General features: G+C 41.4%; 1 long non-coding RNA gene across 4 annotated transcripts in view; it reads left to right on the plus strand.

Moving 5' to 3' along the window:
- The window catches only part of LOC135229175 (uncharacterized), a 167044-nt gene that overhangs the window by 145748 nt on the left and 4047 nt on the right, over positions 1-17249 (plus strand). For 3 of the 4 annotated variants that reach the window (XR_010319939.1, XR_010319938.1, XR_010319941.1), the window contains one exon: positions 6901-7048. This is a non-coding gene — a long non-coding RNA (uncharacterized LOC135229175). Of the gene's footprint in view, positions 1-6900; positions 7049-14069; positions 14245-17249 lie in introns of all 4 variants that reach the window. The other variant, XR_010319940.1, reaches the window with a different exon arrangement.

Genomic DNA, 17249 nt, shown 5'->3' on the forward strand with positions numbered 1-17249 from the left:
GCCTTTTTCTAAGTGCCTTGTGTGTTTTATTTAACCTGCGTAACAACCTTTTGAATAAGACCCATTTTAGAAATGGGAAACTGAGGCAGTGAGAGATAAAGTAACGTTCCCAGATCAACCAGCTGATAGATTGAGTTAGGATTTAAACCCAGGCAGTTTGTTTCAGAATTTGCTTATGTAATCACTGTACATGACAGCAGTGAGCCCTAGTGGCTCTGTGGTTAAAGAACTTGGCTGCTAACTGAAAGGTCAGTGGTTCAAACCCACCAGCCTCTCTGCAGGAGACAGATGTGGCAGTCTGCTTCAGTGAAGACTTACAGCCTTGGAAACCCTATGGGGCAGTTTTACTCTGTCCTTTGGGGTCACTATGAGTTAGAATCGACTTGATGACAGTGGGTTTTGGCACATAATACTAATGTGCAGTGTATTCTGTATGCCGTGTATATGTTCAGAAACTAATTTTCCGAACATTTATGCCATATATAGATTACCAATCCAGTTGCCGTTGAGATTTTCACTCATGACGACCCCGTGAGTTTTCAGAGTAGGACTGCCCTCCATACGGTTTTCAATAGCTGTGACCATTTGGAGTTAGATTGCCAGGCCTTTCTTCCAAGGCAACTGAGTGGATTTAAACTGCCAACCTTTCAGTTAGTAGCTGAGCACTTAACTCTTTGTGCCACCTAATACATATATATACTAGGAGGTTTTCCTCCTTATTTGTACTTTAATGTTTTGTAGACTCTTATGAATAGTTGTTCCTGGCAGTAAACTAGATGCTAAAGAACAGAATAGGCACATGTAACCCTCTCTCACCTTCTCCGTTCCCTCTTTCACAGAGATGAAATGAAAAGGAATTAATGAGGACAGATTATTGGATTAGAGCCCATACTCACGGCTCTAACAGCATGGGGAGTTTCTCCTGTCACTTCAGTTCTTGTTCAGGAATTGGCACCTCCTTTTTGTGAATCACAAAGACCAGTGCTTTATATCAAGCCATTTATATTTGGGCTATGGAGCAGTGACTTAAAAAAATTAAATTTTATTTTCAGAGATTTTTTCTATTAATTGTTTACATTTATTTTAATTGTATATTCTGAAACCGCTACAAAAGGGCTTGAAATAATTGTTTAAATTTTAATTCGTATGGGTCAAAATGTATGTTAAACTACCTATTGTCGCCTTCACAGTCGTTGTTATGTTTGAGCCGGTTGTTGTGGCCACTTGTTACCAAGTATGACTTTCTTCTCCAGGGACCGATCTCTCCTGACAACATGTCCAAAATATGTGAGATGAAGCCTCGCCATTCTTGCTTCTAAGGGATATTCTGGCTGTACTTCTTTCAAGACAGATTTGTTCATTCTTTTGGCAGTCCGTGGTATATTCAATATTCTTTGCAAATACCGTAATTCAGTGCCTTCAATTTTTCTTTAGTCTTCCTTATTCATTGCCCACCTTTCGTGTGCGTATGAGGTGACTGAAAACACCATGGCTTGAGTCAGGCGCACATTAGTTTTCAAGGTGACATCTGTGCATTTGAACACTTTAAAGAGGTCTCTGGTAGCAGATTTGCCCAATGCAATGTGTCGTTTGATTTCTTGACTGCTGCTTCCGTGGGTGTTTATTGTGGATCCAAGTAAAATGAAGCCCTTAGTGATGTCAACATTTTCTCCGTTGTCATGATGTTGCTTATTGGTCCTGTTGTTAGGCTGTTGGTCTGTAGTCTTTGATTTTCTTCAGTAAATGCTTTACGGCCTCTTCACTTTCAACAAGTGAGATTGTATCATCTGCATATCTCAGGTTATTAATGAGTCTTCCTCCAATCCTGATGCCTTATTCTTCTTCAGACAGTCCAGCTTCTCGGATTATTTGCTCATCATACAGGTCGAATAGGTATGGTGAAAGGATACAATGGAGATGCACACCTTTCTTGACTTTAAACCATGCAGTATTCCTTGTTCTGTTTAGATGACTGCCTCTTTTTCTATGTACAGGTTTCTCATGAGAACAATTAAGTGTCCTGGAAATCTCATTCTTCCCCATGTTATCCATAATTTGTTATGAGCTGGAGTAGGTCTCAGAAATAATGTGCCATTTCTTCCAGTTGGTCCTGCACGGCTGCCTACTTCCCTAGGTGGTAGCAGGTAAGGCCTGTCTCAGAAACACTCCCCTCCTCACTAAGCATGATTCTTCACACTGCTCCATCTTCTTTCCTGTGTGTGTCTCCTGCCCTCCTCAGTGGCTGGGGAAAATGATAGTAGTCCACTATGAGATTTATTCTTTTATTATACTTTATTTTATCATTTGTTTTTATAACATAGTTCCGTTAAAATCAAGGGTAATAAAAATGTTTGTGTGATGGAAGTGGATAATCCCACCCATTGTGTCCATCTAAAGTTTCATGAGAAAACTGTGCCCACAACAGAGGGCTCCCACTCCTCTGGCTCACTGTATTTTCTCCTTGTTTATTTGCTCTTCCCTCTTTCCTGATGCATGCATGGGACCACTGAGCTTCAGGACTCCACAATTCTCCTTTTCATACCAGTGTTACTGTAATCTTGGGTTCCTGGGCTGCCTTGCCACAGATTTACTCATTCTGTTTCTGTTAATTATTTCATTACTTAAAAATCTCTCATGAATTTTTCCAGAAGTACATTCTATTCCTCAAAAACTTGGAAGCAATGGGAAAGTATGCAATAAATAACAAGAAAACATACGTAATGCATAGAATAAATTATTAACGTTCCGATATGTCTGTTATCTTACTTACATTGGCATGTATGCGTATTAGAGTCTCTGGTTGATGCAAATGGTTAATATCTTGAGCTGCTGACAGAAAGTTGGAGTTCAGGTCCACCCAGAATTGCTGTGAAAGAGAGGTCTGGCAGCCTACTTCCGAAAACTCAGCCACTGAAACCCCTATGGAGTACAGTTCTACTCTGGCACAGTGGTGTCATCATGAATCAGAACTGACTCAGTGGCAACTGGTTTCATGTGTGTATTAGCGCACACATTTATGTATATTAACACGGATATTATATCCTGATATTTTCATTCATCATTAGTCTTTTCTCATGATAAATTTTTTTTTTTAATGAGGGCATTAAATTACTTTATAATATTCTGTGTGCATGTAGTATATGTTTTTTAACGATTTGACTATAGTTGCAATAATAAATGTGCATGTTTCTAGTAATCTTCAACGTATACTTACATCTTTTTAACATACATCTCTGCCATTAAATCTCTTTGTTTAATTATTGTTTAACACTCTTTACACCTAAAAGATGGTCTCAGAAGCAGCCCTGATCAGTTTTTCTCCCTCTTACTCATGAAGCCCCTTAATGTATCCCAAGGTATCAACTACGAAGGATTTTACGTACTTATCGTTTGTTTATTTTTCTTTCAGTCAGTATATTCCATGGGCCAGAAATAGTCTATGTTATGCAGATACAGTGGTGAAAGGTACACACTGTCCCTGTCGTCATGAAGGGGACAACCCAGTGCAGGTCGGAGGAGCACTGGGGAAATGCAGCTGAGAGCAAGGACAGACAACCCTCCAGGAACCACACTGGACTTCAGAGAGGCTTGTTGGCTGCTGTTCACCTGGCAGGCTTCTAGATACCAGAGTACCCTTGGGCTTGGTGCCTGCTCCTCTCTCTGTTGACACCCTCCCTCTAGGATGCCTCAGTGAGTTTACTGCTATCTATTTGTAGCTAAGGACGTGAGGTTTATCCCTCCATCCATTCAAACTCCTCCTGGGTCCAGACTCATATATTCAAATGTGAGCCTAACTCTCTGTATTGACCTCTTTATGCATTATAATGATACATTCCTCATATGGCCATCATGAAAGCAAACATGAAAGGAAAAGCACAGGAGTGCCTGACACCAGTGTAGGTACTCAATGAACATTAGTCGTTGGTATTATCCTTGACATCCCCATGTGGGGTGAAGTTTTATTACCTGACATCTCCATGTGAATATCTAATACCTACACCATGTTATCTAGGCTATGAAACAATTCTTGGTTCCAACCACCATTCTTTTCTTATCCATGAATTTCTCAAGGCTTTGGTGATGGGATTGTGTGTTTTTCCACACAATGGATGTGATTAGGAATGGTTGGCCAGGTCCTACACAATAAATTGCTCCAGCATTCCTTTGGGTGACCATTGAGACAAGTTTCAGCCAACGAATGTAGCAAAGAATTGGAACCACTCTCAGCTGTTCATGCGAGTACTCTCAATCCAGAATATCTGGTAAGTCGACTGTTAGGGATTGAATTGTGTCCCTCCAAAATGTATGTGGAAATCCTAACCCCTGTACCTGTAAATCTGACCTTGTTAGGAAAGAGGGGGGCCTGCTTTTATTATGTGAATGAGGTCATACCAATGTAGGGTGGGTCCTAAGCCTAACTCTTCTTAGTTATAAAAGGAGCAGAATGCACACAGACACAAACAGGTGAAAAGGAAGACAGACAAAGAAGACAGATGCTTCTAGAAGGCCAGGAACACAAATGATTGCTGGCATCTACTAGAAGCTGAGGTAGACAAGGAAGGATCTCCCACTACAGCCATGCCCTGAATTCAAACGACTACCTGCTAAACTGTGAGAAAATAAATTTCTGTTCTTTAAAGCCATCCAGTTGTGTTATTTTTTGTTATGGAGGGACTAGGTAACTGAGACACATACCCGTTCTTATAAGTTCAGCCCAGTGCAGAATAATTTTCTTCCCTCCTTGGTCTAGACCACCCGAACCTGCTCTTTCCCTATCAGTGTCCTTTGCTTTCACCTAAGAGCTATGACAGAGTCAGCTTGATGCTGATGCACTGAAATTTCAATTTATTTTTTATTTATGATTACTATTAATTCCAGTATTTTCTACAGTTTTCAATGGAGACAGTCCTATAATCTATGAATAGCAGTTATACTTTTTCTCTTTTTGTACTAGCTTACACTTCCGGTGTTCAATGTTTAATAAAAGTAATGATAGAAGCACCCTTATTTTATTGTTTATTAATTTTAAAGAGAATGTCCCACACGTCACCATGAACTATCATGCTAGTTGTAGTTTTCCACGTTCGGGAACTCCTTTTCTGTTCCATATTTGCTCCTAGTCCTTATCTCTCCGTGTGATTGGATTTTATCAACCTGCTTTGCCCCCATCTCTTGAGGTGAGCATATGTCTTCTCTTCTTTCACCTATGCATGTGGTGAGTGAAATTACTAAATCTTTAACGTTCACTCAAATTTGTATGCCTACAATAAACCGCCTTGATCATGGCATGTTACTTGGTTTATACTTTGCTGGATTTCCTTTGCTGGCATCTTATGTAGGGTTTTGCATCTCAGTTACTGAGTGTGCTTGTCCTCTAACTCTTCTTCTACCGTCCTTCTCTAAAATTTGTTATCATTTTTAAACTAGGCTTAAGGATCAAGTTAGGGGAGTATCTCATGGTTTTCTAATCTCTGTTGACTATGTACAAGATTAAAATGACTGTTTCTTGCATGTTTGCTGGAACCTGACTGGAAACGATCTAGGTCTGCCGTTTTCTTTGTAGGGAGATCTTGAACTACTGACCCATTTTATTTAGTGGTTAAAGGCATCTTCTGGTGCTAATTTACTTAGAAAAAATTCTGATGCATGTTCTAGGTTGCTCGAATCTCATCTTCAAATATTGATTATCAGGGCTTGTAGCCTCATGCAAGGCAATTCATCAATCCCAGATTTCCCCAAAGTCAGGCTCTGCAACTCTTCCCGGTACCAAATTCCCTCATTTAAGACTTATTTGCAAAGAGACAACAGTATGCTATCTACGCAGTTGTTTATCCGCAACCTTCTTGAGTCCATAATGTGAGGATACAGTCTTCTAATACTTTTTTTGTAATTGTTCTCTTTCTTATTTTTTTTTTCCTTTTTTCACTGCCAATACCCCCCCCCCCCAGTCTAGTAGTTTTAAAGTTGTGCGTTTCAGGTTCAAGTCTGTAATCCAACTGAGCTTCTGTGTGTGCTGCATGTGTGCATCAAAAGAACGCGCTTCTAGAAGCAGAAAGCAGGCAGTGCGACTGCTGGGCGGTTGGTGGGGTAGGGGGAGGGGAGCTGCTGCTCAGAGAGGGCGCCCGAGGGAGGCACGAGATGCGGGGCTGCCCACCGCAAGCCCACAGGCTCCAAGGAGGAGGAACCTGCGTTCGCCATGAGCCTTTTGAGACAGGCCCAAGCCCACCCAGCCGGGTGCTAACCTCGCATCCGCCAGGCTTGCAGGTTCCACCAGGACTAGGGGAAGCCTAAGGCCGAGGAGGGCAAGGTCTAGGGTCTGGACCTGAGAACTGGTTCTGCCACTTGTGATCGCAGCGCTTATGCTGGAAAGGGGGGCAGGAAGCATATCGCAACGTGTGTCCGGACGATGACCCAAAACGGGGGAGTTGTGGTCACCCACGGACTCTGGGTCTGCATATGGAGGCCCCCAGGGTGCAATTCCAGGAGCAGAAGGCAAAGCCACAGAGGCCAAAGTGCACCTCACCGATGCTTCCCAGGGGCATTTCCCCAAATATGGGGAGCAGTCCCTCCTCTGGGCTAGGGACTTTGTTTCCTCCATTGTCATCACTGACTGTGAGCAGACTCTTGTCTATGCAGACTAATGAGGAGTTATCAAAATGAGCTCCAAACTCCGGATTTGAGTTAAGGATCATAAATTAACACAGAGAAATACGACTTTAGCAATAAGTGACTGTTTGAAGCCCAAGTTGCCTTAAAACACGGAATTTCAGTCTTTCAGCTCCTCTGCTAATCTAGTGACTAAGAACAGGATCTCACTGGAGCTCAAAGATGTGGGGCACTGGGAATACTCTGGGTCTGTCTGCTCACGGCTGATTGCCTGATCCCAGTTTTATTATACAGCTTAAATACAGACCAGAAGAGGAGTTTGGGGCTTGACACCTGACATCTTAACACCAGTTCCTGTTTCTTGAGGAAGGAAGAGGTAAAATAAATCAGCGTTTACTGTGTCGTTCTCCATCCCCGGAAGTCCTGATGAAGACCCTCTCAGGTAAGGATTGACAGGGAGTGGCTTGGTTTACTATTCGACTTTGTCCTTCAGTCACTTTGTTTATGTCCTGTATGTAAACTATTATGCATTGACAGAAGCATTCTAATTCTTATGCAAAATGACTAGACCTGCTGCAGAATGACTATATTGTGCCTCCCTTGGGCACCCCTGTCTGCGCAGCACCCCCCACCCCCAACTGCCCAGCCGCCTCTCTCCTGGCATTCTGCTTCTAGAAGCATGTTCTTTTGATGCAGAGATGCAGCACACACAGAATCCCAGCTGGATTACAGACTTGAACCTGAAGACCTTATGCAGAATGACTATTTATGAACCCCTAAGCTTAGTACTAAAGCAGGTACTTACCCCTCAGAGAGGGCCCTGGGGGAGGTTGATACATGCATTCCCCAGTGCTCCTGCTGCTCTAGAAGTGCCTGAAATGCCTCTCTGGGAAAGGCCTTCAGAGTAGTAGGCTCATGGCCCACGTGGGAATTCAGGCCTATTTTTCTGTTAGAACATCTCATTTCGCTCTGAAAATTTTATTATCCAGTTTATTCACCAGGCATGAGTACAGACATCTCATATTTTCAAAATAATCCCATTCTCTAATACTAATTTGCCACCAAGAGTATATTCCAAAGTGTTTGCAATAGGCTAGAAAGTCTTTCCAAAGAGGGGAGTCCTGCGCCATGTTGTGCAGTGACAGCAGGGTTGGCATAATATGTTTACCCAGATACCTACCACTTTTTAAAAATTTTTTATTGTGCTTTATTTGAAACTTTACAGAGCAAATTACTTTCTTGTTCAGCCATTTATAAACAATTGTTTTGTGACATTGGTGGCAATATTCATGATATGTCAGTATTCTCTTCTATGCTCCAGTTCCCCATTTCCATCCGCCATGATTCCTGTTCCATCCTGCCCTCTTTTCTGTGCTTTTGGGCAGGTTTTGCACTTTTGGTCTCATACACACGATTGAACTAAGAAACACTTTCTTCACGTGTGTTACTGTTTGTTTTATAGACCTGTCTAATCTTTGGCTGAACGGCAAACTTCAGAAGGTACTTTCGACTTTGTTGCTTTCCATAATTCCTGAAATTCCAAGTCTACCACCTGAAGAACTTCCTTAGTGTTTCATTTAGAACAAGTCTGGTGGCGATGAATTCTCTTAAGCGTCCTTCACCTGAGAATGTCAGTATTTTTCCTTTACTCATGAAGGAAATAACAGCCTATAGAACACTGGGTTAATGTTTCTTTTCTTTCAGTGTTGAAAAAATGTTGTTTTCACAGCCTTTTGGCCTCCATGGCTTCTGATGATGAATACAGAGTCATTCCAATTGTTTCTCCTGTGTGAGATGAGTTGTTTTCTCTCTAGCTTCTTTGAAGATATTTTGTTGGTCCTTGTTATTCCACAATTGACAGTGAGGCATTTGGGCGTAAAATTATGTGAGTTTAACTTGTTGGAGTTTGCAGAGCTTCTTGAATCTGTAAGTTTATGTCTTTCAACAAATTGGGAAAGTGTTGAGCCAGTATTTCTTCAGATACTTTTTTCTACACCACATATTTTCTCTACACCTTATGGAATTCCAGTAAATAAATGTTAGATATTTTTGGATTTTTTTGAGGCTCTGTTCATTTTTTTTTCAATATTTGTCCTCTGTTTTCAGATTGGATATTTTCAATTGAACTATTTTCATCTCATTGATCCTTTTGTCTGTCAACAGCATTCCGCTGATCAAGTGAATTTTTTATCTCTATTTTTCCTGTCTAAAATTTTCATTCGTGAATGGTTTCTATGTATTTTTCTATTTTTCTAAGGTGTGCCCGTTACTTCTTTGAGCGTGGTTAAAGTAGCTTTTTAAAGTTTTTGTCTATGATTCCAAGACTGTGTCTTACTTCAATCTTACAGAAAATGTCGATGTTGTTTGTTTTAGGAATCACTTGACCCAGTTATGTTCAGGCTGCAGGTTCTTTCCCAACTTCTGTGTGCTGTGGCTCAGATGTCAGTTCAGATTTTGAAGACTTTGCGATGATATTTGGTTGTAATCTATGGGAGTGTCACTCAGTCTGGGACCTTGTTGGTGTTCTAACCCATAATGCAGTTCTCAAAGGATTGATCTACTTCTTGGGGTCAGAGCAAAGCATATGCAACTATGGGAGTGGAGGGGGGTATGAAGAACAACTTTATGGTATCCCTCTCTTGAGCCGCCTGGTCTCTGTCTCTCTGAGGCTCTCTGATGTCTGAGCAGCTACCTTCCTGGTCCACTGGCAAGAATGTTGGGGCTTTAATCTCTTCATTCTGCTGTGCAATTAAGTGACTGGGTCTGCCTGTGAGGCCAAATAATGGTAAGATGGAGAAAATGTAACAGAGATTCCTCTATATTATTTGGTCCTTATATACTTAGGTCAGAGAGAAGGCACACTGTTTCTGGTGATACTTCCAAACAGGTATGGAGAAAAAGGCATTAACAGGTCGATAGCTGCATACTAGGTGTTACGGATTAAACTCTGTCTTCCCAAAATGTATATATCAGCTTGACTAGGCCATGCTTCCCAGTATTGTGCGATTATCCACCATTTTGTCAGCTGATGTGATTTTCCAATGTATTGTAAATCCTACCTCTATGATGTTAATGAGCGAAGATTTGAAGCAGTTATGTTAAGGAGGCAGGGCTCAATCTACAAGATTAAGTTGTGTTTTAAGTCAGTCTCTTTTGAGATATAGAAGAGAAAAGAGCAGAGAGACAGGGGGACCTCAGTACCACCAAGAAAGAAGTGTCAGGAGCAGTGCATCCTTTGGACCTAGGATCCCTGTGCTGAGAACCTTCTTGTCCAGGGGAAGATTGGTGACAAAGACCTTCCCCTAAGAGTGACAGAGAAAAAAAGCCTTCCCCTGGAATTCGCACCCTGAATTTGGACTTATAGAGCCTCCTGGACTGTGAGGGAATAATTTTCTTTGTTAAAGTCATCCGTTTGTGGTATTTCTGTTACAGGAGCACTAGATATCTAAGACACTAGGTACCAGGAGATGTACATTTCCCAGCTCTTTCACTCCCAGGGCCACTATGACTAAGTAGCCATTGCCATAAATCCATGTGAGCAGACTATTCTGATTACTGCTTTGACTCTACTGTCTGTTATGGTAACCACACCCACCTTGTCTTTGTTGATTGAGTGCTACCATTTGGCTGCTACCACCATGGGGTCCAGTCAACTGCATTGTAGTTAGGTGTCTTAATTCAGTTAGGGCAGTTCTCACTGTGGACTCTTACTTACATAAAATAGCAACCACAGAAGTCTTCAATAATGCTGGGGCTTGCTGCACAAATTTGTACCTCACCGCTATGGTACAAAGAAAGCCCTCTGGGCACTCCGTGTGTGGGTCTGTGGGTCCAGCCTAATAAATCCATTCTAACCTGCCAGTTTCCCTCAGCCTTTGGTTACCTTCTCCTACAGTATACAATGGCAGATCTGCCATTTCCACTTGATTTATTGTAGGCCACCACTTAATCCATGCTTCAGTAAACCAACCAAATAAACTATGAGATCCTTTTCTAACCTCTCAAGCTGAAACACTGAATGAAGAATCTATGCTTCCTGGGTCTATATCAATAAACTCAGACTAATCCACCTTTATGTTGCTTGCACCATTATCCCACACCCATAATAGCCATTCCCACACATATTCACCAGGTTTCTGTATGTATGTATATATTAGAAAAATCAAGCAGTTCTTTTGGAGTTTAGCATACCGTCTCCTGGGTCACACTTCATAGTTCACCTTTTGGGGCTTGTTGGGACTGAAGTCTAGGTATAGGTCTAGAAGCAAAAATGGGCAGTGGCAGTGGGATGTTCAGCCGTGTCTTATAAGACATCTGCCTAAGGTGATGCCCCAGGCAATGCCCCAGATACCACCCCAGGAGACAACTCAAACAAGACACTTCAGGCACAGCTGAGGGTAATCTCATTAGATGGAGGTGGAAGGGATAATTGTTTTACTGGGAAGGGTGCCTTAGCAGGCAAAGTTAGAGAATCTCTTCAGATGGGAGTAAGAGGTCTGGTTCTGTTAGGAAGAGCGATTCAACAGAAATTGGAGGTTCATTGTCCCCCGCTTCCTGACTGTCTGCCCATATGTCCTCATCCCAAGTTTCAGGATCCCATTTCTTCCCAATCAGTGCCCTCACTTTAACTTCAGACACCATTTGAGGCTGGATATTCAACTGGCGCTTTAATTCAGTCACTCTTATGATAAGAATCTGAGTTTATTTTTGGCAGCATTAGCCTTGTTACTATAAGAAATATGGTTTTCTTTCTGGGCACAAGTGGCAGCTTTCAGATCTTGTATGTGGTGCTTGAGCTTTGAGCCCATTTCTTTCATTCACCAGTGTGACTAGCAAAAGCAGGACTAACCAAGCAGCTTCCTTATTATTCTTATTCTGACAAAATTATAGAAAAGTATCAAATATGTAATCAGGCAGAGCCTTGTCTCTCACAAATATTTGATCCAGTGGTAGTAGTATTTTGCGTATTTCTATTGTCACCTCCCACCATGGATTAGCAATAGCCTGTTTACTACTGGAGACAGTCATCAGTGCCTTTAAGACTAGCCAGACTTGAGAATCAATTCAGAAAACTCATCCTTAAGATTTGGTTCCTCTAGAACCACAGTAGGTACCAAATGTCTTAGCTGGGATCTCTAGAGATGCAAAACTAGTGAAGAGAATATATATATATGGAAAACCTAGTCGCATAATGGTTAATAGCTATAGCTGCTAACCAAAAGGTTAGCAGTTCGAATCCACCAGGCGCTCCTTGGGAACTCTGTGGGGCAGTTCTACTTTGTCCTGTAGGGTCACTATGAGTTGGAACCGACTCGATGGCAATGGGTATATATATATATACACACACACACATACACACATACATATATATATGCATACATATGTTAGTTGTGGCTGTTAGATGCCATCGATCCTGTGTAAAACAGAATGAAACACCACCTGATCCTGAACCATCCTCACAATCATTGCTATGTTTGAGCCCATTCTTGCAGCCATTGTGTCAGTTCATGTTGTTGAGCGCCTTCCTCTTTTTTTCTGACCCTCAGCTTTTCCAAGCATGATGAGCCTCTCCTGGGACAGGTCCCTCCTGAAAATATGTCCAAGGCACGTGAGACGAAGTCTCGCCATCCTTGCTTCTAAGGTGCATTCTTGGTGTACTTCTTCCAACATGGTTTTGTTTATTCTTCTGGCAGTCCATGGTATATTCAGTATTCTTTGCCAACACCATATTTTAAATGAATCAGTTCTTCGGTTTTCCGTATTCATTGTCTAACTTGCTCAAGCATGTGAGGTGATAGAAAATATCATGGCTTTGCTCAGGCACACCTTAGTCCTCAAAGTGACATCTTTCTTTCTCAACACTTCAAGGAGGTCTTTTGCAACAGATTTGCCCAATGCAATACATTGTTTGAATTCTTGACTGCTGCTTCTGTGGGCACTGATTATGGATTCAAGTTAAATGAAATGCTTGATGACTTCAGTATTTTCTCTGTTTATCATGGTGTTGCTTACTGGTCCAGTTGTGAGAATTTTTGTTTTCTTTATGTTGAGGTGTAATCCATACTGAAGGCTGTAGTGGTTGCTCTTCATCAGTAACTGCTTCAAGTCCTCTTTACTTTCAGCAAGCAAGGTCGTATCAGCTGCATATCATAGGTTGTTAGTGAATCTTTCTCCAAAACTAATGCCATGTTCTTGTACTTCCAGACCAGCTTCTCAGAATGTTTGCTCAGCATACAGATTGAGTAAGTATGGTGAAAGGATACCACCATGACACATAACTTTCTGATTTTAAACCACACGGTATCCCCTTGCCCTACTCAAATGACTGCCTCTTGGTCTACGTAGATATTCCGCATGACTACAGTTAAGTGTTCTGGAATTCCCATTCTTTGCTAAGCTATCCATAATTTGTCATGAGCCACACAGTTGAGTGTGCTTGTATAGGAAACAAAAATAGGTAAACATCTTACTGATATTCTCTACTTTCAGCCAAGATCCATCAGACATCAGAAATGATATCCCACGTTCCATGTCTTCCTCTGAATCCAGCTTGAATTTTTGGTAGTTGCCTGTCTGTGTACTGCTGCAACTGTTTTTAAATTATATTCAGCAAAATTTTTCTTGCGTGGGATGTTAATGACATTGCTCGATAATTTCCGCATTGCGTTGGACCACCTCTCTTTGAAATGGGTACACATATAGATCTCTTTCAGTCATTTGGTCAGGTAGCTGTCTTCCAAATATATTGGAATAGTCAAGTGAGCGCCTCCAGCACTGCGTCCCTGTGTTGAAACATCTCATTTGGTACTCCATCAGTTCCTGGAGCCGTGTTTTTTGCCAATGCCTTCAGTGCAGCTTGGAGTTCTTCCTTCAGTACCATCAGCTCTTGATCCAATGCTACCTCCTGAAATGGTTGAACGTCGACCAATTCTTTTTGGTGTATTGAGTCTGTGTATTCCTTCCGTCTTCTTTTGATGTTTCCTGTGTTGTTCGATATTTTGCCCATAGAATCCTTCCTTCAGTATTGCACCTAGAGGCTTGAATATTTCCTTCAGTTCTTTCAGTTTGAGAAATGCCAGGTGTTTTCTTCCCTTTTGGTTTTCTAACTCCAGATCTGTTCACATTATATTATCATACTTTGTCTTCTCCAGCTTCCCTTTCAGGTATTCTGTTGAGCTCTTTTACTTTATTTTTCCTTCCATTCTCTTTAGCTACTGTACATTCAAGAGCAAGATTCAGAGTCTCTTGTGACGTCCTCTTTGGTCTTTGCTTTCTTTCCTGTCTTTCTAATGACTTTTTGTTTTTTTTCATATATGATGTCCTTGCTATCATCCCACAACTAATCTGGTCTTCGATCATTAGTGTGCAGTGCATCAAATCTATTCTTGAGATGGTCTCTAAATTCAGGTTTGATATACTCAAGGGCATACTTTGACTCATGGACTTGTTTTAATTTTCTTCAGCTTCTACTTGAACGTGAATATGAGCAACTGATCATCTGTTCTGAAGTCAGCCCCTGGCCTGATTCTGACTCATGGTATTGACCTTCTCCATCATCACCTTCCACAAATTTGATTCCTATCTATTCTGCCTGGAATGGTTCACGAGTATAGTCACCATTTATGTTCCTGACGAAAGGTATGTGCAATGAATAAGTCATTGGTCTTGCCAAATTCTATCATGTAAGCTTCATTGTCATTTCTATCATCAATACCTTATTTTCCAACTGCTGATTTGTCTGCTTTGTTTTCAACTTCGCATTCTAATTACGTAATTATCAGTACATCTTGATTGATGAATGCATCACGTTTGATCAGTTTCAAACTGCGGAACTTGGTAAAAACCTTCAACTTCTTCATCTTTCACATTCATAATTTGTGTGTAAATTTGAATAATAGTCTTATTAACTGGTCTTCCTGGTAGGCCTGTGAATATTATCCTATTGTTCGTAGTGTTCTACTTCAGAAAAGATCTTGAAATGTTCTTTTTATCGATGAATATGATGCCGTTCTCTTCAGTATCTCAATCCTGGCATAGTAGAACATATCATTGTCTAGTTTAAAATGTCCAAAACCAAGCTATTTCAGCTCACTAATGCCTTGGATTACTGACCTTTATGCATTCCATTTCATTTTTGATGACTTCCAGTTTCCCTAGATTCATACTTCCTTCATTCCACGTTCTGATTATTAAAGGATATTTGCATCAGTTTCTTCTCATTATGAGTTGTGCCCCATCAGGAAACGTCATTAAAGTGGGATCTACTTTGAGAAGGTAGCTCTTCCCCACTCATATTTTGAGTGCCTTCCAACCTAAGGGGTTATCCTCTGTCATTCAATCAGACAGTGTTCCAGTACTATTTGTAAGATTTCACTGGCCAGTTGTTTTTAGAAATAGGTCACTAGGTCCTTTTTCCTAGTCTGTCTAAATCCAGAGCTCCACTCAAACCAGTCTACCATGGGTGAACCTGGTGGTATTTCAAATACCGGTGGCATAGCTTCTAACATCACAGCAACATGCATGCCACCACAGTACAACAAACTGACAGAAGAGTGGTGGGAGTTAAAAATAGGAAGAACCAAAAAGAGTGCTTCTTCCATGTCTGCTGATTTAGAGGAACCATGAGAAATTGTCAAGTGAAGAGTGATTCAGAGAAAAACATGGGTAAAGTGTGACCTAATTTCCATAAAAACAAACGAATGTACTTACATGTGTCCCGGCAAAAAGAAGTGTGTAAAAGGGTACATATGTATCTTTGGACACTGGACACTTTGGGGGAGCAGGTACAATATACTTATGTGGGGATGGCTCTTATTATAACTTCTGTATACAAATCTCTGTTGTTAAATGTGTTATAAGAATGTAAAATTTTTAAAGTTTAATAACATCATACGTGTATGTGTGTGTATTTGAAACTTTTTTTTTTTGACTATTTTATATATGTGTTTTTTCGTTATCTAGTGTGGCTATAGCAGAGATTCCACAAGTGGATGCCTTTAACAAACAGAAACTTATTCTCTCACAGTTTAAGAAGCAAGAAGTTTGAAGTCAGGGCACCAGGTCTAGGAGAAAGCTTTCTCTCTTTGTGGCTCTGGGGGAAAGTCCTTGTCATCCATCTTCCCCTGGCCTAGGAAATTCTCAGCACCTGGACGCTGGGTCAAAAGGACATGCTCCACTCCATGCACTTCTTCCTTGGTGGTATGAGGTCCCTCTCATTTCTGCTCACTTTTCTCTTTGTATCTCAAAAGAGACTGACTCAAGACTCACCCTTATCCTGTAGATTGTGTCCTCCCTCATTAACCTAACTGCCTCTAATCCCGCCTCATTAACATTACAGAGGTTAGGATTTACAACACATAAGTAATCACATCAGATCACAAAATGCAGGACAACCACACAATACTGGGAATCATGGCCTGGCCAGGTTGACACACATTTTGGGGGACACTATTCAATCCATAACAATAGAGAAAACACTGTCTTCAATGCCAGATTCAGAGACTTTTATCCATCTATGAAGGGCAAACACAGAAATTGAACAAAATTCAGACCAGCGAATTATTGCTTGCTCTTGTAACTAATGACTTCTTCTGGTCTCTATGCCTCGAAATGGCCAAAAAGAATTCTGTGAGGATTAATTCAGTTATTGCTAAAACATCTACTGAATTTGCATGTCTACAGGTAAGGAAGAATGCTGGACACCATGTGTGATTCATTAAGTAACACAGGGACCCTTAGACTATTGTTCTCCTTCTCTGATATGCCACTATCACCTTCTCCCCTTGTTGCTCTCCTGAAAAACCCACACTTGTATATTCTAGGCTTTTTTTCAGGATTGAATTTGCAGGAAGTTAAAGATATATCTTTGAAAGATAAAGAAGACTTTGGCCACATTATCTTTAGACAGTCGAACTTCCCAGCCAACCTCTGTGCAGGATGGGAATTCACAATCCCTCCTACTCAGTACCTCTGAGCAGGACGGGATTTCTGTTTCATTATCAGGAGACTGTGGAATTCACCCCTCTTCAGAAAACTTACTTTCCTTTGCCTCAAACTGTCCCTCTCAGGATCTGTCACGGTCACTCTGAGAAATTCACATGGGCAGCTTGTATGGAAGTGCCCATCCTAGAGGCCCTGCCCTCCCTTCCTTGCTCCATAGGGATTCCTCTGGCACTTGGGGTCGCATCTCCCAGGGAGTACACACCTCTGGCACTTCCAGGGATTCCCAGGCCCTGGGATACTGTGATGGGACTTGGAACTCAATCTCTTTCTTCCCATCCTCACCTTTGGTTATCTGTGTTCTGTCTTCACCAGATTTAGGAGGCCTTGTCTTCTCTTTGCTCGTTTCATCTCAGTCAGGCTTTTCTATTCCAACTCTCTGATCTCAGAACAGATCAGGTTAGACCACAGAAAAGAGAAAGACCAAGCAAACATCACTGATCTGTGCAGAAGCTGCTGGGAAGGGATTGGATTCTCATTGCTTTAGGGTTTTATGCCCACTGCTCACCGGCAGGCAGGTTCCCCCCAGAGTCTGGCTTCTGTCTAGTACCTTGTACTACAAAGAACTCAGTGACCAGCCCACCTTCACAATCACACCTCCCTTAGAGCTATCTTTGCAGAGGCTCTTTGTCAGACTTCCATGT

The sequence above is a fragment of the Loxodonta africana genome, unplaced genomic scaffold, assembly GCF_030014295.1.
Source record: "Loxodonta africana isolate mLoxAfr1 unplaced genomic scaffold, mLoxAfr1.hap2 scaffold_113, whole genome shotgun sequence".
Classification (NCBI taxonomy): domain Eukaryota; kingdom Metazoa; phylum Chordata; class Mammalia; order Proboscidea; family Elephantidae; genus Loxodonta; species Loxodonta africana.